General features: G+C 49.0%; 1 protein-coding gene across 2 annotated transcripts in view; it reads right to left on the bottom strand.

The window, feature by feature from the left end:
• Window positions 1–23,415, bottom strand: part of LOC149339633 (uncharacterized) — a 131,775-nt gene that overhangs the window by 97,528 nt on the left and 10,832 nt on the right. The window contains exon 1 of one of the 2 annotated variants that reach the window (XM_089548334.1): window positions 18,112–21,669. The exons of the other annotated variant lie outside the window; for it this stretch is intronic. The gene's annotated coding sequence lies outside the window, so the exon portion shown is untranslated. Of the gene's footprint in view, window positions 1–18,111; window positions 21,670–23,415 lie in introns of those variants that run through there. 2 annotated transcript variants of the gene reach the window in all.

Here is a 23,415-nt window from a genome sequence, read left to right as displayed (position 1 = left end):
AGAACCCCAGCTGGTCAAAATCATTCCGGAGCCCTCCGCTACAACGCAGCTCGTAGCCCATGTCGCTTTGGGACGTTCAACCCCATAAACTAAACCAACCAAACCAACATAGAAACTAAGCAGAGCGGTTTAATGGAAGAGTCTATTGGAAGAAAAAAAGTGGCATAGATTAAGCGGTAAAAGGGGGAGTGGGATACCCTGGGACAGAAAGGGTTCACCGGTAGCGTTCACGGGCGTCGGCATACCAAATGAGGTGGGGAAGGTGGGGAGACGGAGAGAGAGAGATGGTGAGGCTGTCAGAGCGTTAGAACGCGTCTATAAAGACTGCCGGGGAAATCTGTCGGCACCGCAAATTAATGAAGCTCCCGTCAGGCCAGATTAGCTGGCGGGAATTCTTGCGTATACCACTTGACGCCTCTGGCGAAGCTCGGCCAGAGTGGCTGCTTCATGAACCTTCTATCCCCTCCAACTCTCCCCCTTCCTCTGCGATCTTCTTTTCCGAGGCAGTGATGCATTCTGATGAGGGCTGCTGATGAGACAGGGTGTCCCGTCAAGGGGGTTTTAAAGCACGCTGAAGAATCTCGTTGTCGCCTATGCAGAGAAGGCGCGTCAGCGCTTAACAGCTTGATAGAGGAATAAGAGAAAATGAGACAAAGAGGCCTGTCTTGTTATACAGAATGCCTTAAGTAATTAGCGCCCTCGCGAAAGTGCGAAAGGAACTGATGCTTCCGAGAAGATGAGCTTATGCTCTGCACTGAAAACAAATGAACTTGATCTCTGTGGTAACGACTGCCATTTAGCGCTAAGAAGAATGCGGAAATATGCTAGGCTTTTATGCACGGGAACCATACGGTTCCTTGTAATTGTCTGTTCGTTATAATGCTGTTTTGCCGCTCGCATAACATATGAACTGTCTCTTCTACAGGTGCATGCTTCTTGTTAAAGGCACCCTGAAGGGAACTCCATCCAATTTGTGTTCTTAGTAAAAATCCATCCTATGGCTTTTTCTGACCACACTGATGTTCGTCCGGCAGCGAAAGACGTATATGAAAAAGTAAATGAAAAAAAAAAAGTGTATGAAAAAATTGCGTTCGTAAACTCTTTCCGATTCAAAAAGGCTTTTGTCCAGAATTTCTGGCTCTGGTACGAGGTGCCTCTAACATGACAAGATTTAACCTCTATGTATACAGACCAATTCTCATAATGCGATGAAAGCTATTTTGTTAAAAACGTTATGAAAGCGCATCCATGTATCATTTTTAAGTGTTTGTGAGCGCATTGATTACAAGAAGAACTTGCGCAAAAAAAACAACAACAACAACAAAGCTGTGCGGCAAATCACGGCACAGATCAGACGGCTCACCTTGCGACAAGGTCAAATTATAATGGCAGTGTGCTCAGCGAGCCGCTAGGAAGACCTGTTCGATCTAGAGCCGTGGTGCGTGGTTGAGACGCGTGGCTGTTTGCTAAGGTAGCAGTTTTCCGGTTCGAAGAAAATGGAAACACTTCCAAGATTTACAGTATCCCACCGCTAAAGACCACTGACTTTTTAAAGAGGCATTATATTTAATGAAAGATTATATCCGACTTTAGTGCTTTGGAATGCCGCGCTAATAAACAATATAATCATTTACTTATTAAGGTGAACAAAAGATGGAACGGTCCCACGACATTTTGCACCATATCAGGACGAAAAAAAGTTGTACTCTTGACTGTTCCATTAATTTCTTGTGGGACCAGACATTGCATTCCATTATGTTGCGGTGAGTCAGGCCATCGTTGGTAACCTGTATTGGTGAGCGAAATAATTAGCATGTAGCAAGTGAGTGCGTATGCTTAATAATGCTTGATTTATAACTGGTTCCTGCTGATTTCTTATAGTGGTATCACATGTGCAGCCCAAGGTAGCGTATCCTTTGTTTTATGATCTCGGCACCGTAACGGTATTTGCGCACTGCTACCGGTTCCTTTTCGTTGCTCTTTCAACGCATAGGTTTTCAATATGGTGCCACGGAGTACATATACTATTGTAGTGTGCTTAATGCAGTTATTCTAACAATAAATGGGCTAAGTTATTAATCAACAAGTAGCAGACGGAGAATTATCACTGATACCGACTGAATGCAGCAATGCAGCAAGCAGGAAGGAAAAGCCTTTCTGATTCGGGCATCGAACCCGACACTTCTGCAGTCGATCGGACAAAATAATAGGTGAATGGATGAGCATGTGATGTCGAGCTGATCAACGATTCGATGAGACAGCGATGTTGAGTAGCGTGAATTCATAGCGTAAGTTGCGGTCGATATTTAAAGCGCACTCACACGGCAAAAACGATGTCTTGAACGTACCAATGAAGTATACAGTGTGTGTGCAGAAATCCAAATGCATAACCATTCGGCAGACACTTCTGGCAGCCTTGTGCAGTACGGAACAACGAAACACTGACGGCTTCGAAATGGTGTCCGATGTGTCGGCACTTAATGCGGCATGCAACTCACAATTTGTAGCCGGAGGTATTCACGATGCAACCCGAGACCAGCGTTGGTGAAAAGAGTGCATGCAGTGCCCCATTCAATATGTTCGGAGCTGCGCTTCGCGGCAGTTTGAAGTGAACTCTCATCAGATGCGTGAAAGGCTGAACGTGTTGTTTAAATCACCACCATACACCACCACTCTCCCCATCATCGGCATCATCAACAACAACAGCAGCCAAATTGCTTCCAAATGCCTAACCTTGTTTCACCTAATTCAAGCAAATTTCTCAATCATGTCTCGTCTGACACACTGCGTGGCGCTGGATAGGTTTTCCTTCACTTGTAATCCACTCTCTTACCGTAACCGTTACAGATTATCGCTTGTCTTCCATGCTGCTTACAAGTCATTGTAAACTGGCAGTATTGACCAGAATAAAATTGACATTAACTGCAGCGCCATCTCGTGATCAGTAAAACATGTATTCAAGATCCGAGATCCGAGATCCAAAACAAGTTGGTGCGAAACAAAGGGATTCTTCCCACGCCAGCGTCGAGGCGTCGTCGCGAGCGCTTATATAACCGGTCGGAGAGCGTCGCGTACGCTGTGTGCGCGGCGATTTTCGACTTTTCCGCGTACGCAACTCACGCCGGCCTCTCCTTCCCGCGCCTTGTCTTCGAAACAGCAGCTCCTCAATCAAGCCGCCGCAAGTTGTGAAATATCTCGACATAAAGCCGCGTGATGTATCAGCAGTGTCATTTCAACTCTGCGGCCACGCCGTTCTATAGAGCCCCTCACAGTTTGCGCGCGGCAGTGACTGATTGTTTATTCAAGCCGGTGATTGATTCGGCCCTAATCGCGCACCGAACGTATATGCATCATCCGCAACCGTGACGCAACGTTGGCAACAAAATAAGGACCTCTCGAAGAAGCGCTATCCGTTAGCTTTGAAACGCCCCGTCATAGAGAGAGGCGCGCGCAAACTAACACACCCCGTTCTTTCTTTGTTTCTCTTGAAAAGAGATGCCGCGCATGAAGTGATCTTTTGATGAAAAATAAACAAACAACGAAACAAAGAAGAAAATGTTTCCGTGTTGCGGGCTTTTTCGCGGGTGAGAGTGAGGGAGGTGAGGAGGAGGAGGAGGATGTTTTGTTTCTCGGCATTTCAGCGACGACGATGACGGCCGCTGAAATGCCGCCGAAACGTCCATCGGCGGTTGCGGCGTGAAATTTTCCTCGACTGATGGATGACCGCGAAGCATTAGTTTCACTCGGAACGCATCAAAATGTTGCGGAACCGAGCTCTCGCGGCGGCTCGCCGCCTAGCGCTGCGGGCAACCTCGTTTCGTGCTTCGCTGAACGATTCGCGTCGTGGCGACGGGAGAGCGTTTACGATAGTTGGCATCTGGTTTTGGTTCCGGGACAGTTTCCGCAGTAGGAAGCACTTCGGCGTTTCGTTTTCGCTCTTCGGGACGTGACGGTGCCAATTGGATGGTCGCTTAAAACCTCGTTGACGCCCCGAATAAGCGTCGAAGAAGCGACGGTTTTTGCTAAGCCTTCGTAGCCTAATTTTCCTGTCCATTAGAGACATCTCGGTGTGAAATAGCTTTCAGCGGCAGGGGGTAAACGTGCCTGCCGCCCTTCAGCAACGTCTGCTAAGTGGCCCTGAAATCGTCCGACCAGCTGTCATCACGGTGATGACCGCGGTAAACTAATGACCATAGCATAGTCATTTAATGTTTTTTTTTTCACTGCAGGACTATGACCATAGTGACGAGTGTAGTCTCTACGGGATATGTGTTCTGATGCAGTACAGATGTCTTCCACGGTCACGAGAAATGACGGGACAGCTGTACTGCAAAAATGCACGTGAGTACTTAGAGTCAAGTCCTGTTCTTATTGGAGTAATCTGAGCATGAAACGGAAAGAACAATGTTCAGGAGGTCTTCCGGCGGTCTTCCATTTTCGCAGCAAAAAAAAAAAGGGGGGGGGGGGGGGGAGGTACAGTGGCAGGTATGGGTCACGACTGTCCGAAAAACGTCGACTCATTCCGCCGTGCTACCTCTCCGACTCCCCCCTCCCTTCCCGCAAAGCAGCCGCGTACCCGAGCGCTCATGAACGCCTGGCCGATATGAATGGGGAAAATATGAAAGACGCAGAGAAACGCCGCTCGGCCCAGCGATAAAGGCTCGTCTTGGCAGCTCTTATAAAAGATGAGTAATGTCCTCGCATTTCTGCGCCTTTTGTGGAGTGCGCGGCTCGCACCGAGAACGGGGACCGACCGGGAAGGGTCGGGAAAACGAGCGGGCCATCCACGTCCACCACCACGGAGGAATTGAGGCGAGAGAACCCCGGCCATATATGCACACCGTGTGCACCGGTGCCCATCGCTGGCCCCCCCTTCTCGCCCGCGTATATTCCTCGCCGAACGAACAATAGAAAGAATGCAGAAGTCACAAGAGAAAAACAGGCGAAAAATGAAAAGGAAAGCGAGCGACGAGACATCCCCCGAAGCTTGTCTCTGGAGCAGATCCCTACAGACGCAGAGTAACGTATGTGCGTCGTATCGCGGGGCGGAACGAACGGGCAGCGAACGGAACGAGCTGGTCAAGCGCTCCCCCGCGGCTCTATTCTTCTTGCCGTTGCCTGCTTGCTTGCTACTGCTGCGGTCCAAATGAGGGAAACGATGGTGCGGTTCCCGCGGGGTCAATTTTTCTTACCTGTCGCGCCCTCTGTCTCTCCCTCCGCCAACTCGCTTTGCTTTTCGTGGTCACTTTTTCACCCTCCGGCTGACCGAAAGGAAGGAACCCTGTTTTTCTCCCGAAATTCTTCGTGAGAAGCGGAGAAAGAAAGAGATAGAAAGAACGATAGGAAAGGAAAAGGAGACAGCCCCGCTCTGAAAGTGGGGACACTTTGGCGCTAAAGGTTATCGCAGAGTGCCGGCACTCACACACCGACCGCACAAGCTGGCGGAGAATGATCCCACGGCTACGTGCTAAGTTATATCTGTGCAGCGAAGAAGACTTCGACGACTGCCGAAGAGGGAATGCGTACCTGAGGCTAACGACGAGGCACATTAGCGGTAACGAGACGCCGCCTAATGAAGTTCTTTGGTCCGAGAAGCTCCTGGCCCCCGCCTCACTCAGTTGCCCCCACCGTGGGAAGTTTTTTCCTGGCGGTCAGTGTGGGACCAGGTGAGGTCCCAGGTCGGACGTGTGTTTGCGGCGGCTCCCGGAGACGACGTGCTTTAGTGCGCCGCACCGCCAAGCATGGAGAATGGGATTAGTCCGTTTAGGGATACCGGCGACCCCGCTCCCGAGTGAGTACGCTTTGCCTTTGCACTGTGAATGAAGCAGCAGCGCAGGCCCACGGTGAGGGAAAGGGGTTTTGTCACGTCGTGCGTGTCGAAGCGTAGTGGATGCGTACGGTCGTTCGCCGTGCCCACCATGCCAGCGTGGCGACGCGAATAACAGGATTGGGGTCGTTAACTTGCTCCAGGGTACGTGTGTGGTGTGTACGCGGCCATAGCGTTGTTGTGGTTTGTGTCTAAAGTCACCGCATTGCTCTTTGGTTGCACCCAACTGCGATTGCTCGAAAGTGAGTGCAAGAGCTGTACTTTAGCACCTGAGGTTAAAGATTATTTGCTCACTAGAGTTGTGACGCTTACCTTTGTAAGCACTCTGTACTTCGCACTGAATGGTGTGAGTCATATCAACGCGCCGGTACACATATCAACGCGTCATGGACGAAACGTATGATGTCTGATGAAAACAATGACGAAAGCAGATACATACGTAACTGCTGGTCGCGTAGTGGCCAGCCCTTTTTCCCTACACCTCTCCGCTAGATTCGTATTTCGTAGAATCACTTCTTTTGTGTCTCATCCTAACCAACGAAAGCACGCGAATTAGTTTCTGTCGCATTAATTTTTATATTTTTATAAATTTATTATTATTGAGTGTATTACAAATATCCTAGGCCTCCCTCCACTGCACCTATAATAGACAGAGACACTGGCCGTGATCGGGGCGGGGGGGGGGGGGGGGGGGGGGGGGGCGGGGCGGATGCGCAAGGACTACTGAGGGTTTATTCGTCGTACGCTTTCAGACTAGCAGACTGATGATGTCAACGTCGCTCGCACTCGCGCGAAGCATGAAAACATAATCACACATTTCTGCTGCCGCGCCACCATAGGTCCCCTGCCTGGACCTTTCCCCAATCAGGTACCCAACAAAGACATTGCATGCATGCCTTGCTTGAGGCACCACCTATGTTGACTTTAGTGCAAATTAACAAGAAGCGGGCCGAGACAATACCCTCAATTTCAGTTGAACAATTTCATTCATTAGTTCCTTGTTCTCGATACAAATTCTTGCTTTCAGCCGGGCGTCTTACTTCAGAAGTCCGAATTTAAAGGATACCTTGAGCGTCTTGAGCGGCGTGAGCTTTGCTACGGAATGCTTTTTCTAATGGAAACAAGTTGGGTCCAAGTCAAACGCTCGCCTAGTCGAACAGTGTGGCTCCTGGCGGCCGCAGATCGCTCATATATCATCTTCGGTTATATTTTCAAATTTGAACAGCAAAAGAACCGTAGTTAATAGCAGCATGCTTTTCACAGTGATAGGGGACTTAATTCATTTCTTAGGTGCGAGCAGGGCCGACGCTGTGCATAAAGTCCAGTGTTCACCAGGCGCGATCAGTGCTAATGTTGCTTCTGTAGATTGCTAGGGATCGCTCTTGAGAATAAGTCCATTGTTCCAGCTATTGAGAGTTTCTCATGACCAGCTGGACTTCGAGTTGGCGCTGTCAGGGTGAACTGGTTGCAGTGATTTTAGACATGGCAAAGTGTCTGGGAATAACTTCTATGCTCACCGTGTATTTTTTGCCATTTGTTTTGTGGCCTGTGACAAAGTAATGGCGACATGCTACAAGGGTTCACATAAACACAAGATGAATCTACATCGAAGCGGTGCGGATGCTGAGGAATTGAAAATATGAATTGTGGCTTGCATGCGCGCGTTCACTATAGCTATATAAGAGTATACATAATTCATGTGTGAAAAATGGGATATCTTGTTTTATTAGGCACCTTTAGCCAATGTTTGTACAGAGGGGTTGCTTAATCCTGGAAATAAACCTACGCCTCATAGAGAGTTTAACATACATTACATTAAACACCTTTACGAACTTTAACATCTCCGCCCAGCACACCGTCTGCTTTTGCGAGGTTAAACATGTTGAACATTAGAAACGTGCACACACTGCAGCGGTAGTGAAGTGGAAAAGAAGGCAAGGAAGTTCAGACGAGGCGTATGCAAACTGCTGTGCTGTGAATATAAGCTTTCCCCTCAAAAGAAAAACAAAATAGCCCATAAGGCTGTCTTCGCGAACTCCCCCAGTCACGCGATACAAGGCGAACACGCCATAGGCACATGAGTGCAAACAAAGTTCTTGGATCCCCTTTTGAAAAGAAACATGGCAGATGCGTGTTCGACGCGTTTTGCACGTCTTCTCATTCTAGAAAAAAAAATAAAATAAAAGAGAACAGCTGAAGAGAAACCACGCTCACAAGACTTGTGCTCAGACGACGCGAAGAAAGAGATAGGAGGACGAGCAAACAAGGCGTTCGTTTCTTTCTATTCCTTCTCTCACTCTCTCCCCCCAAAAAAAGTGCCGCTGGATGGGTGCGGATTAAAAAGCGACGCCGTCTTGTCCGAGCGAAATCCCCGAACCCTCACGTTTGCGGAGCGCTCGCTTGGCGACCATAAATCATAGTTGACAAGAAGCCGCACATTCATAACACCCCCTAAGGATACAGGAGCGAGTCGACGGTGAAGCGGCGCCTGTGCATGCGAGCTGTTTATCTCCGTTCATCCGGATAAAAGCTAGTCTTAAACACTAAGAACAAAATGTAAATACAGCCATTTTTCAATGCACGCACGTAGACTTTCTCTTGGCCGTGCTCCAAGTTTTCTCGTCTCGGTAGCAGCTGTACAAACATCACTGGAGCCATCATGGTTTCCTGGCACAACTTTATTCTTTACCATTTCAATGTGACTCGCTGGCAAGGACCGAACGTTGCTGTTGCTAGCGTATACAGGCGCCGGGAGTCTCCAGCGACTATGTAAAGGTTAATCGTAAACACTCTGATAAGCTAGGACTAGCTGGTTTACCTGGATGAAAAATAAACTACGGCGTCATCTTGTCGTTTGTCAAGAAATCTCAGTTTGCCTATTTCCACTGCATGAGGAGAATGGGACGCTCATACTCGTAAAAACCGTTCGTTAACAGCGAACCACTGTGATCGTTCTAACCATCCTCCTGCGCACATGAAGCATGCTGGTCTTCCTGTCTACTTTCACTTTTTCTTCATGACTCGCTCCATTCTACTCTGGCGAACATTGTGGCAATACATTACATTCAACCCCGCTTGTCAACCCCGGGAGCACTCTGAGAGAAGGGCACTCTCAAAACTGTTGTTGACAGAAGCGTCTACAAAGCGAACGAAGAAAGCAAAAAAAAAAAGGAAACACAGGCTTAAAGGATAAACAAAACGGGCTTCTTGCACCGAGACCCATCTAAGTGCCCGACACTATTTACCAACGGCGATGCGGAGTGACAGCATGAGGCAGCTGTTTTTGCGAGAGCCGCGGCCCGACATCGCTCAGACAGAAACAGAGGAAAGCAAGGAAGAATGAAAGGCTCAGAGAATTGGAGTAAGAGACAAGAATCGAGATATATAGAGAGCCCCCAAGAGCGCCGCGGTCCACTTTTGGTACGGGAGGCTCGATCAAAGTTTCGGTGCACTGGACTGTGGTGGCGAGAGAAATCACCGCCCTCCAAGTGCGGCCGTGCGCAATCACGTTTCCGGGCCAGCACATAATGCGATCGAGGTATTTGTGTTCCTGGAGGGCGCCTCATCGTTTGTGTACGTGTGCGTGTGTGTCTGTGCGTGCGTGAGTCCGGGCTTTATGTTTTGGTGTCGCGCTCGTCGCATGGTGGCGTTGTCGTCTCCAGGGTCACACGGCGTCGCGCACGCGCACTCACATACGCACACAAGCACACGCACAGAACGGCCTGTATACACACTATATACGCCGGCGTAGTGGAGAGCCTTTCATTGGGCGACATTCCAGCACCGACTGGAGCGTGATGTATGGGTCCGAATCCATCACGCGGAGCCTCTGTAAAGAGCCGGTGCTCCACGCTGGACTCCATGGAAGCCTTGCTTGGGCGCCGAAGGCCTGCGCTCGACGCCACGAGACGCTCGGAGCCGACGACACCAACATACGCGCCTACTCGGCAGCCCGGCGAAGCGTCGTCGGTGAGCTCCGTATGCAGGGGAGAGGAAAACGGGGGGGGGGGGGGGGAGCCATTCTTTCCAGCTACTTTGGCGCTGCAAGCCGACGGTGGCAGCGTCGCGATCGCGACTTCCCTTGCTTGGTCGCCGCCACCCTCCCCTGATCGATCACTGTAATTAAAGGGCTGCTTGCCCGGAACCGAGTTAACAAGGCGAGAATGATATAACTCCCCCGCCACTTGGCGCACTGGGGTCGGCGCCGTCGGTCTCCGGCGCGAGACCCGAGCCGCCTGAGATACACCGCATAGGCGGCGGCGGCGGCGCCGTGGTCTGATTCCCATCAGCCTCACCGGTTGCTCGTCGCTTAGGGCGGTGCCGACGGGACGCCTTTCTCCTTGTTCTCTTTCGAGGCGACCGTTGTCGACCGGGCCATTAGCGCAACGTGTTGCGCTCTCCGCGGATGGGCCCTGATTGGGAAATGATGGCCGATGGCCCGAGAAGGAGTGCGCTTGATTACGGTAGATATTCCTTCCTGTCGCGGCCATCGCGGATCTCGGCTTGCCGATAAGCTGGTATTTCCTTTGTGTTTGTAGCGAAGCTGCACGTTAATGGGGGCCTGTCCCTGGGAAATCGGCGCCGACATCACCGTCGTGCATGTAGTTAATACTCGAATTCGAACTCTAAATGGTTTAAAAATGTGTTCGAATAATGCGGGTGCCCTCTTAATACACTAATAATAAGGGGTGCCCTCTTAATACACTTAACGTTGGTGGAAGCAAAGCGGCAGTTCGACTAAACCGGAGGTTCGAATTAAACGAGTTTGAATCAGAATTTGCTGTGTATGCAGTAACCGAAAGCTGACGCGCTGTTCAACCCCGAGTAAGTGGAAATGTCTTCTGTGTACAACAGGCTAATGTACGCTCTCTATAGATTACGCTTAGTGGAGTCACGTAATCGAAGTTGGCTTGATTCATGCGGAAGCTTCGTAGGGATGCTAATTAGCAGGGAGGGAGTAGGTTTGCCCTTTTTGTTGTTGTGACAATCTGGGAGAGGGAGGAATGTTTGCGCTGTTGTCCTCGTCCTTTTCCCGAACAATGTTTGGAAAATTCTTGAGTCAAAAGTTTGCGTTGTTCTACTTGACACATGCTTAGAAGTAAATTTTCTTTAGAATTACCTGTAAATTACCTTGGCGCTGAAATTATTAGTGACGTCATCAACGTATATTGCCTGAATCCTACCGGTTCGTTCAGAGGAAGCGATAGAGAGAAAGCTTCCGCTGCAAAATGTATGCTTAGAAGGAATAACGACGCCTAACGGTAGCTTGTTTTGCTTTGCAAGATCTCGGCGTCACTTCGCGTCCTAATCTTTCGTGCGAATCACGAAAACGGCTGGATGTTTAGAAAGGACAATTGTATGCGCATCTTTCTTTTTTTTTTTTTCATGTGACTAGCATATAATTGGCAATGGACAATCGTTATATCGACTCACTTTGCGAGTTCGTCAGCAAAACTGTCCTGTATTCGTTGTTTTGATATTGTCCTACATGTTCATCCCGCTTTTAAACCTAAGCCTAATCGTGTATAGGAATCCACACAGGTCTTCTTTGAAGCAGCCCACGATAAGCTGCAGATATTTTAGAAAATGCTGATATTTAAACAAGGTTTAAATGCCGTGTTTGGCAAAGCCTGTGTAAAGGCTAATAAATGCGGCAGAAGATTGTTTAGTCGAGGTCTGCTTGCGGCTTGCCTTTCGCAAGGTCTAGATTTTGGTATGTAAATACGCATGCTTGTAAAGATTAACGTCAATCTAAATCCGTATGCCTGTCTTAAAGTGGACGCAGATAGAAGGTGCGACACTTCCCACGAGAGATAAGCCATTTAATGGAAAAGCAGGGAATTTAGCCTGCGCTAAAAATCGCAGCCATGCTACTCTGCGTGGGGAAGGGAATTTGGGAGACACAGACGGGAAGAGAGCGGTGCTATATGAACTCAACGTATATTATATTGCGACCAAACAAGTTCTGAGTGCTATTTGTTCGTAACAGCACTTCGATATGCGGAATGGTTTTTGACGAATACATGAATTTGAGTCTCACAACACGAAGAAATTAACAAAAGCATTTATTCTAACACTAAATGCTTCACATTACTGTTTTGTTGTTTCTTAAAAACTCTTAAGAATGCGTACTGGGTATCAGTGTTTTAAAATTCATATCATCTGACGAGACTTCTAAGGGTCGGATTGTATCCTGGTTCCGATTGTTTTCTGTCAATGGAACGTGTAAGAATGGATGTAAGATTAGGATTCACTTGGTTCTTAATTTAGTTCTCTTCTTCCGTGCTTTTTACATTCATGGCGTGTAAATTTGCAAAGGGCGAAATAATTTCGGCTGTTCCGAATTTCCCCCGGGAATCAGAAGGTGTGTGAATGGCTGCCGCATTACGGCACCACTGTTCTCCTTCAGTGGTTTCATCTGTTTTGCGTATAGCTGTGCCTCGTAAATGCGACATCCGTTAATACGGTCGACTCGAATTATGAACAGCTTTAAGGCGAGAGCGTTAATACCCCCATGTCGCAAAAAATTGCCCGGCGTCGGCGTCGGCGTCAGCCACTTTATAAAACATCGCAGCCCTCCGGCACCCTACATGCCACGTACGCAGGTCACGTGACTTTATGACGTCAGCAGAACCTGTCTACCGGATTGGCAGCAAACTGACCGCCGTGGCAGGTGTCACTTCAATTGATGAATGGTGGCAACAGGTTGCGCGGGACGAGCAACCTGGGTCGTACAAGCCCCACCGCTGGGAGCACCTGCCATCGCAGGGCAGTGGCGCATCGCTTAACCGCTGCACAACTGCGACAGGGGTGGTATGAAGACTGTCAGGGATCTATGAATGTAAAGTAGATAATGACAAATTCCTCATTTATAGGCATTAACTCATTAACTCTATCGCGTCATACCCTTAAGGCGGAGCTTAAAAGGCCCCTCCAGCTTTTTCTGGGACCATACATTTTTAAGCCTCGTTAATATGAAAATTCGCTGTCCGAACAATGGACAGGGAGAAAATGCAGAAAGCTCATTGGGACTGATATGTTTTTGCCGCGTCAGTACGGAAATGTTTGCTACCCCAACCAGATGTTTCAATTTCTGCGTTTTGAGTGCAAGACGCGAAATTAATGCAGTGGAAAAGTTCAAATGACTGGCTGATGGCCCTTTTCAGTTCTGGTTTCGAGCTCTCCACTGCAAATTTGCTGAGCCCACACCCCTTAGTAATCACTTGTCGTATGGCATGAATGGAAAACTCTCTCTGCAAATTGCGCTGTGTAGAAAACCTAACTCGGCTGCTGTCAGCCCGCCTGAGTCATGGGATCGAGGGATGTGAACAGTCGTTGTAGGAGTTAGGTCATCTAGCCATGAGATGCCATCAAGCGTATCATGTATACATAGATCATTAGGCGCTTGAAGCTCCGCCACATAACTTCGAGCATAATAGCAACCAGGATACGAGGCGTGTAGCTCCCGAAATTATTTCCAATTTCAACTGCACTAACCGCCAGAATGCACAGAAGCAGACCCTAATGAAAGCGCGCTTCCGTTTTGTGAGTTTCTTTTTTTTTCGCGGTTCGTTATTTCAGACGACTCGCTTTATGGACAATTTTGCTCGGATACCAAACAGCCGTTATTAACGACGCACGAATTATAATCCTGTAAACTCTCTGATTAGGACTACAAGACCAAATGCACGTTATCTATTTACGACCGATGCTGTCCGGGTGACACGTCTTCAGTACTGATTGTACTTGGTATGTACGTCTACTCATGCAGGTTCACGGCCGCTCGATCTCCCTTGAGAGATAAGGACGGCGGGCCATATCGAAATTCTGCGCGGGTTGGGCGGCAAGGGCGGGCCCTTTATTTATATTTTTAAAAAGGAAACTAGGGGCGGCAGATGATTACACAGCCGACGAGAGCAATCTTTCGCTCTAACTGCCGAAAAATGAAGCCCATACCTGCCAGCCTCCCTTATCGGCCTCATCTATTCCACTTTAGCATTCGAAAGCGAGTAAAACAGGAAGCGCGAGAAACGAACCCATAACCGTGTGCAGTGCACGCCAGAACGGAGTGAAAAAGAGGCAGCCAGAGATAGCGACAAAGGAAGCAGAGATGAAGCCGCACTATCAGCGGAAATTTGAGGGATAAGCGCTCATTACGGGCTATGTACCGCGGCTCTGTAGCCATCAGGAGGCATATATGTAATATATACACACCACTTGGCCACGCAGCTGCTGCTACGGACCCCATATATATAGCGTGAATGCGGGCCGCGGCCCTCCTATCATCACAGAGGTTCCCCTCTCATCCTCTTACATCGCAGAACGTGCGCGGGCGAGCACATGGCTCTTCTTCCTCCTTCGCATGCACGTATACATACGGACGTGTATACGGCAAACACGCATTCGTCGCGACACCCGCAGAGGCTGCTGCCGCCGCCGCTGCTTCTGCTTCTAATCTCGTCCATTAATTACGCCGCATGGCAGCGTCGTCGTTGTGGTTCGCGGTCATCTTTTTTTTTTTTCTTCTCTCCTTATGGTCTGCTCATAAATCCTATACGCGGCACGGTGTCTCTCTTCTTCACAGCAACGTTTGGCGTGCGTAACGAGTTCCTGTCCCCCCCCCCCCCCCCCCCCCCCCCTCTGCTGCCCCCGGAGGCGCAGGAGCAACAGGTTTTCTTTCCAACTCTGCGCTTTCTTTTCGTTTTTGATCTTGGGCCACCCCTGCTATTTCATCTTTTCCTAAATTGCTTTCGAAAGCGAATAAATGAAGTCAACGGTGTGCGCTGGGCAGGAAGACGGAAATATGATTTTGAAAAAAAAAAAAGAAGAAAAGAGTGTTGATGCAGGTGCGCGGAGTCTGCGTGGGTATGCCGCGTGTACAAAGAAAAAAGAGACAGGGAACAATTAGGAATAGAAAGAAGAAGGAAGGCGAGGGGCAGATGCGAACGTTTTTGGCAAGTGCCCTTTGTTCTTCCCCTGGAAGCGCGTTGATAGATTAACTCACTCGGATCGTTTCTCACTCGGGAGCTAGGCTTCTAGAAAAGCGCGATGCCCGAAGCGTATAATGAAGTTGTATACGCAAGCCGAGCTACCAGTGGGACCATTGGCCATGTATATACTCTTGACTGTGAGCGCATGTATGTGGCTTCGCGCGAGGATGGAGATTGCGAAGTGCCCAGTTGACTCGACTTCATATTTCGTCCTTCAGAAACGACTGCGTTTTACAGTCTTTGGTTGCCAATCAGGGCGTTTTAGGTTTGTGTGGACGCACGGTTGTTTGTATGTAGCTTCGGCATCGACCTTCTGCGTTTGTGTGGTACAAGGACAAGTCGTTGCTTTAAGCTAACCTGCTAAATACCTGTTTTCCTCAAGATCCATGCGCACTCCAAATTAAAAAAAAAAAAAGAAAATAACGCGTAGTAAAGTTACCTGTATTGCGTTTCGAAGCAGCTGTCAGTGGTCACATCGAACACACAAAAATGGCCTATCACGACACGCATTGCGAAGAAGTCTGTCACTGATGGCATTTGCACAAGGTTAACACCTGATGGTTTGCCCATGCCAAAGTTCTGAATGAAGTGATCGTTATGTGGGAATTTGTCCCATATGTGCTCAAATATACTCCCATGCCCACTCGAATACATTTAACCTTAGATGGAAGGTAAGCGTGCAATTTTTGGTTTCAGAATCAGAATCAGAATCAGTCTTTATTTCTTGATACATTTTTAGAGTACAGCATATTATGCAGAAGGAGGTCCCGAAGTCAGAGACTGTAATGGGACCTCCTGATTAAATACATTTAGTAAAACATTTAACATCATACGATAGATCAGATAAATATACAAAACAGAATATACACGTAAGAGATACAATTAAAGCAGACACATGGGAGAGAAATAAAAGCTATTAAAAAGGACCACCGAAACATATAAAGTTGTACATAACTAAGCAAGCTGATGTCAAGCTGATGTATTGAGTTATAATGAAGATCATGAAGCAGTGCAAAATGCATGTAGGAAGAAATGAAAACAAATTAATCAGAATTAGGGCTCATTGCTAAGTATTGATCGTTTAAAGTGTGCTTTAAAGTTGAAAATTGAAGGAGCATTTTTTAGTTCTATCGGTAGTGTTCCAAACAGCAATTGATGAGAAATGAATTGTCTGTTTCCCGTAATTGGTGCGTACTTTAGGTAGAACAATATTGTTATTGAGTGCGAACCGAGTTATGTTGGCGTTTACAAGATAACACTGTGGTATAGAGGAAGAGCGATTAGATTATTGACAAGTTTGTACATGAGAATGCCAAGAGAATATCTAACAAGCTGTGATACGGAGAGGATGTTATGATCCTGAAGAATGAAGGCTGCATCAGTGTAATAAGAACTGTAGGTAAGTATACGAATGGCTTGATTTTGAATTATCTGCAATGATCTTAGATGAGTAGAATACGTGGTTCCCCAACATACTATACAGTAACTGATGTGTGGATGTATAAATGCCTAATACAAGGATATTAATGTACTGTTAGAAAAGTACGAACGAGCTTTAATAAGGATTCTCAAACCGTATGCCATTTTTTTCTTTATACTGGTTATGTGTTTGTGAAACTTTAGATTGCTGTCCAAATGCACACCCAGAAATAAGGCGAAATCGCTAGCTTCTATTAGATACTGACCAATTGAGACAGGAGGAATGGAAAGTGACTGCCGTTGATGCGAGCTGAAAACAACGAACTTCGTTTTGCTAGAATTGATGGTCAAACTGTGTTGATTGCACCAAGACAGAAGATTGTCCAGGTCATGATTAAGTTTTGATATGAGATTTGTAACGCTTGAATCTGAGGTATAAAATGTGGTGTCGTCAGCGTATAATAGGCAATTGGAGGAAGCGAGGCACTTTGGTAATGTGTTAATATAAATCAAAAATAAGAGGGGACCCAGAATAGAACCTTGTGGCACACCTGAGTTTGTAAACACAACATCAGAGTAGACACCTGAAATAGTGACGGTTTGTGATCTATTTTGCAAGTAATTTTGTAGCAGTAATAACGGGGGGCCGGCGATACCAATTTCTTCTAGCCTAGTGAACAATTCTTCTAGCCTAGTTTACAATATACAACGCTCACGCTGGTGAGTAACATCATTATAGTACATATACAACATAAACTATGATGCAGATATCGCAGTCAAAACAGTTTCTTCTTCATTTCCAGCGCCTTAACACAAATACTGTGGCGCAAATTATTGCTTGCTTCCTACTGCTTCGCTCATGAACAATCGTTTAGATTCCTTAGGATTAAATTGTACAGTCCTTACTTCGCACCATGCATAGCGAACCTCATGGACACAGCATTTTTTTTTTGTTCGGGCAACGGATATATTTCGTGGAGCTCCACTTAACCAACTAGAACGACTTAAGGATTACTTAAAAAGTTTAGGGCGGCTAAACTTACCATTGCAGACCGGGTTCCTTATCTGTTCAAGGCGAAACGGTCTATAGTTTTCTCGAGAACTGCACTTGTACATTATACAGCGCAGGTAAGTGAGCTCGGGAAGACGCGGAGAAAGCTTCGTTATACTGCGGAAAGGAAGGTGAAACCTGTTCCCGGCCGCAGACAAAGCCGGCAGATGTAGAAGCAGCAGCTGTAAATGCGCACGCTAGGCAGAGCTAACACAGTTGTTCTTTTCGCACCACACTGGCCGGCAACGCGCCGTCCATCACGCTAGTCGCCTGAGCCTGCGCGAAAATGATAGAGTGGCCCTAAATAATCCAGCGTTGCTGAACAGCTAGCCGGGAAACCTCGGCACAATAAAAACACCGAGAGTGCACGAACATACCCGAATGTATACGGCCACTACACATACGTGCGTAATGCAGCGGTAGAAGAAGCGCACGCATCACGCACGGGCACACAAACGCACGCACGCACACGCACACACACACACACACACACACACACACACACACACACACACACACACACACACACACACACACACACACACGCGCGCGCGCGCGCACGCAGGCACGCAGGCACGCACGCACGCACGCACGCACTGTGAGGACTCTGCGAGATTGCAGGTCTTATTTTCAACAAACACCAAAGTACAAACAATAAACGAGGCGGCTTTTAACGGAAAGGAAACCAATTACAATATGAGCGAGAAGAAAGGAAAGGAACAAGAGAACAACGCAACAATACACGGGAAAAACACACGGGGGAACAGAACAAAGTGCTTATGATAAATGCAGGAAAAAGAGTCAAAGAGGAAAGTTCACACTACTTGTCTTATTTGAGTAACGAGCGGCGAGGACTGGCTGCGTGTCGGGTAGTCAAGGAGTCTCTTGGCGTTCCAAACGCCGATGCAAGACTACCGCAGCGGCAGCGTTCGTGGGCTCCCGGCACGGTTTCCAGGTCTGGTATCCCGGAAAAGTCACGTAGGCGCCCGAAGCGGCCTATGTAGAGCAGCTGACGGATGGACGGAGAAGAGTAGCGCCTGGGCCTGGTGGTTGAGGCTCTCGACGATGGATGTCCAGGTCTGGTGGCCCGGACGTCTGCGGCTAAGGCCCAAGCCCGGAACTCGGGGAGCCAGCAGAACTCGTCCACGTCCGTCGCCCACCGCGCTCTTCTCTTCTCTCCCACGTAATCCTGTTCGACCTGCCCCGCGTTCCCCTCCGCACGCGCTCCTCGTGCTTTGTCTTCTCCACACGAACGCCGCTGGGTGGCGCTATCTCCTTACAGAAGGCCCCCTCTTCGGAAGTTTTTTCCAAGGGAAAGAACTCAACTTCAGGAGAGCGACACCAGACGCGTTCGACGATCGCAACACAGAACACCGCACCACAGCGCGCACACTACACACCACACACAATACGACGGTCATCAATGTTCGAAGCGTTCACAGACCTTCGCACACACAGCACAGAGAGCACATGGAAAGTCAACGTAAAGCGTCCATAGAGGGCGAAGAAACACGGAAAGCATAAAAAGTAGATAGCCGACACTCAGAAACAAACATGAACAAACAAAAACAATTCCAACAAGAACAGGTGTGGGCTACATTCTACCGTATTCCATTGTTCACATCAAGCCGCTTCACCGTCGCGAGAACCTTTCCGGCTAGTACTTCCGTTTTCCTTTGTGAAACCGTTTTCTCCACACCGACCTCGGTTTCCACCATGATTTTACAGGTTCCCGTCCTATGATGTTATTCACTCTGTTCTCCCTTGCCTTCGACACAGTCTGCTGACACATATCACACGATCTGACATAACTCTTAATGTCAGCCTGTACACCGGGCCAGTAAAACTCAGTGAGCACCCTAGCTATTGTTTGCCGTATTCCATGATGGCCGGATAATGCACTCTTATGTGCCAACTTAAGAACTTGCGTGCGTAAGCCCTTCGGTACCACCGCTTGCTCAACGACCTGGCCGGGACACACTTGGTACGACCGGAAAAGAACACCGTCATCTGTATCAAAGGAGTGGGCGGTCTGTCCCTTGCCATGAAATATTTGCCCCAACTTCCTGCGACACACCTCTAAGGTCGGGTCTTCTTCCTGTTTGAGGCGAAACTCCGGCCGTGACAAGTGGAGTGTGTTCAGAGTGGGACTTTTACTATTCTCTGAAACCTTTGCTGTCACCGTAAGGGAAGGAACATCGACCGAACTCGTCATGGCAAGGGAAACTGCCTGATCAGTTAGAACTGGCGGGTCAACCGAGAATGGAGGTTTAGCCCCGGGGATATTGCCTATTATAATGTCGTATAAGGGTGTAGACAAGCAGCGCGCGATGGCCTTACCCGAGAAGTATGGAGAAGAAATCACCACCTCCGCTTCCGGAACTTCTACACGAGTCCCATTGGCCAAGAATAATGTAGCCTTTTTCCCTGTTAGTGCTGCTGGCGGTACAAGGGACTCACGCACAACAATGCCGGTGCTGCCCGTATCCCGTAAAACCGAACCAGGCTGGCCGAACACCTCGCCGTGCCCCACTGGCATAGCAACTTCCACCGGGTTGGAAGGACAGACCATCTCCCCCAACTGGCCCTCTACGCGCGTTACCTCTGCAGGGTTATCGGGATGTGAGTATCGAGGTGTCATGCAACAGGAGGACTCCTCACGGTCTCCTGGCCTCTTAGCTTTGTACGACTGGGCATCATGTCCTACCTCGCGGCACCAGGTGCAATACAATTGCTTCGGCTTCGTCCGACAATCCGACGCCTTGTGCCCAGTCTTGTCACAAAGAAAACACCGAAGGCGAGACTGTGGACCTGAAACCTCGTCCTTGGCTTTATTCACCGTATGCTCCCCCTGTTCTTTGAAGAACAACAAGTTATTTTGCCGCTGTGCTTCAAGAAAATGATCGGCAGCCTCCGCCAGCTTGGCAACTGTCTTGCCCTCCCGCTCACGTAAGAAAAGGGCTAAACGAGAATGACAGTTGTTCAGAAATTGTTCGCTCACAACCATCTCGCGAACCACCTCAAAAGTGCGGCCTTCACCCCGCATCTCGACCCAACGGTCAAAGAAGCTAAACAACCTGGCAGCATATTGCGAGGCCGTTTCTCCATCCTGGGGCTTGCTCTGGCGAAACTTCTCTCGGTAACCTTCCGCGGTGAACCTAAACCTCTGAAGCAAGGCAAGCTTCGCTTTGTCATAATCCACGGAATCCTCAGGCGAGAGCCGACCGAAGACCCTAAGTGCTTCGCCACCAAGGCACAAGCTCAACGCCGTTGCCCACTTTTCTTTTGGCCAACCCTGCCCCGTGGCCACATGCTCAAATCTCTTTAAGTAGGCATCGAGGTCATCCCGCGCTTCATTGAACTGTGGTATGAGGCTGTGCGGGTTAATGGAGCTGGTCGATGAGACGCTACGCTCTCCACGGTCACTCGGAGGATTTGCGCCACCCTCCATGAGCCTTATTTGTAGCTGCAAGTTCCGCGCCTCTAACTCCAAGCGTTCCTTCGCAGCCTCTCGCTCAGCCTCTACATTCCGTGCCTCTAATTCCAATTTCTGCTTCGTAGCTTCTCGCTCTAACTCCAATTTCTGCTTCGCAGCTTCACGCTCAGCGGCTCTCTCTTCCCGTGCCTTACGAAGCTCGTCCTCCACCCACGCTCGTAACTCCGCGCCGCACAAGCCCATGCGCTCGCCTAAAGTAACCAAATCTGAAGCGCTCATACTGTTCCTAAATTAACACAACAGGCAAAGAAATAATAACCGACCTCGTCCTGTCGTAGTGGACGCCAAATCTGTGAGGACTCTGTGAGATTGCAGGTCTTATTTTCAACAAACACCAAAGTACAAACAATAAACGAGGCGGCTTTTAACGGAAAGGAAACCAATTACAATATGAGCGAGAAGAAAGGAAAGGAACAAGAGAACAACGCAACAATACACGGGAAAAACACACGGGGGAACAGAACAAAGTGCTTATGATAAATGCAGGAAAAAGAGTCAAAGAGGAAAGTTCACACTACTTGTCTTATTTGAGTAACGAGCGGCGAGGACTGGCTGCGTGTCGGGTAGTCAAGGAGTCTCTTGGCGTTCCAAACGCCGATGCAAGACTACCGCAGCGGCAGCGTTCGTGGGCTCCCGGCACGGTTTCCAGGTCTGGTATCCCGGAAAAGTCACGTAGGCGCCCGAAGCGGCCTATGTAGAGCAGCTGACGGATGGACGGAGAAGAGTAGCGCCTGGGCCTGGTGGTTGAGGCTCTCGACGATGGATGTCCAGGTCTGGTGGCCCGGACGTCTGCGGCTAAGGCCCAAGCCCGGAACTCGGGGAGCCAGCAGAACTCGTCCACGTCCGTCGCCCACCGCGCTCTTCTCCTCTCTCCCACGTAATCCTGTTCGACCTGCCCCGCGTTCCCCTCCGCACGCGCTCCTCGTGCTTTGTCTTCTCCACACGAACGCCGCTGGGTGGCGCTATCTCCTTACACGCACGCACGCGCGCGCACACACACACACACACACACACACACACACACACGCACGCACGCACGCACTCTCTCTCTGTCTTTGCGGTGAAATGACATGAGAGATCTGCGCAAGCATGTAAAATGAATGAAAGGAAGAAAAAAATGATGAGTGTGAGGGGGAATGTCGAGGCAAAAGCTGCTCGGAAAATACGAGAGACGAGGCAAACGAGATGCATGCAAAACTATGTATAACGCTTCGCTCACAGTAAAGGTTCACAGCCAAGGAATAAACCTATGCTTGTCGGTTAATAAACCTTTAGTTATCAGTGCAGCGCCAGTCCTGTGTCGCCTTTGTTTTGTGCTTCTCGTCTTTTCAGCGCAGTGCTTACCGTGGAATACAGTTGAACCTCGTTATAGCGAAGTTAAAGACGAACGGCGATTACTTGGTTATAGCCGTAGCTTCGTTATAGCCCGTGTTGACCGAGCTTCCAAGGGTAATCGTCATTCCTTCGTTATATCCATCACTTCATTATAAACCGTTTCGTTATCAATAGGTTCGACTCTACTGCCTTACCTAGTTAGCCCGGCTACTCCTAAATTCTGACGGGAGAGGAGCGGGGCGAGGGATGGGGCGGGATGAAAATAATCTTTTTTCGCTCTGATCACCGCAGTCATTGTCATTATTCCTTGAATTAGCAAAAAGTGGTCTTTCTCTGAGATGCGTCGAAATCCAGCACCTTTATTCTCTCCCCAACTATACGTATGCGCTGCTTACACCCCTCCGCCCCATAGGCCACCCTGGTCTGGCGCTACGGGGCCTTCATTTATTGGACGTTCGGCATCGCCCTCCTAGACCGCTGCAGTTCGACACGTCTTCATAAAGACGCCGGCGATAGAGGCGGCGATCGAAGAAAAAGTGTCTGCTGTCAGCAGCTACTTCTCTCTCTTGCCACCTATACATAAGCCTGACACCACGCGCTGGAAGCAGTGGCTTTTTTTGGTCCCGAACGAAGAACACATGACGTCCACGTTGGCGTGTGCCTGGCTGGCTCGTATTTTTCGTGCTGGGTCTTTGCTTTCTCGGCGAGGCTGAGTGCGTGTATGCCACGCATATGTGTGTGTGTGTGTGCGCAGCACCCCCGTTTCTTCTCTGTCCTTGTCATCGGTCTCCGTATGCTTGCTGACGCGAAAATCAATCGCCGTTCGATAAGCAGCGATGCATTATCAGGGCCGTCTATAGCGTGCTCTCTGCATATGTTTGTGCATCTGCGTATATACATCGTGTGGCACGGTCGCGCGACAGGCACGTCGACATCGAGCAGGACTCAGCGCCTTGTCTGTTATACAGCACGCTTCTGACCGGTATATCCCTTGTGTGCAGGGCATATACGGCAGGACAGTCGAGTGCTCTTACTTTGACTCTCGCTGCTGACGCTGGCGGAAACCTTTTTTGTCTGCATTTTTACTGTGGAGAACTTTTTCGGGTGAGCGTGAGTCTTCGAGCACGCCAACACGGACGACTCTATCGGGCTCCACTTGGACCGCCTCGCTTGCGATTTCTTTGCACTCAACGATCCAGATAGGCTTAAGAAGATAGCATTGCTCGCTTCCAGGAACGATCGCACGCGCACAAAAACAGGACGGGACAAGAAAGTTAACCAAGAACTGTGGCCAGCT

The sequence above is a fragment of the Amblyomma mixtum genome, chromosome 6 (assembly GCF_055824585.1).
Source record: "Amblyomma mixtum isolate Tamu chromosome 6, ASM5582458v1, whole genome shotgun sequence".
NCBI classification, from domain to species: domain Eukaryota; kingdom Metazoa; phylum Arthropoda; class Arachnida; order Ixodida; family Ixodidae; genus Amblyomma; species Amblyomma mixtum.
This window is presented reverse-complemented; position numbering and strand designations above follow the sequence as displayed.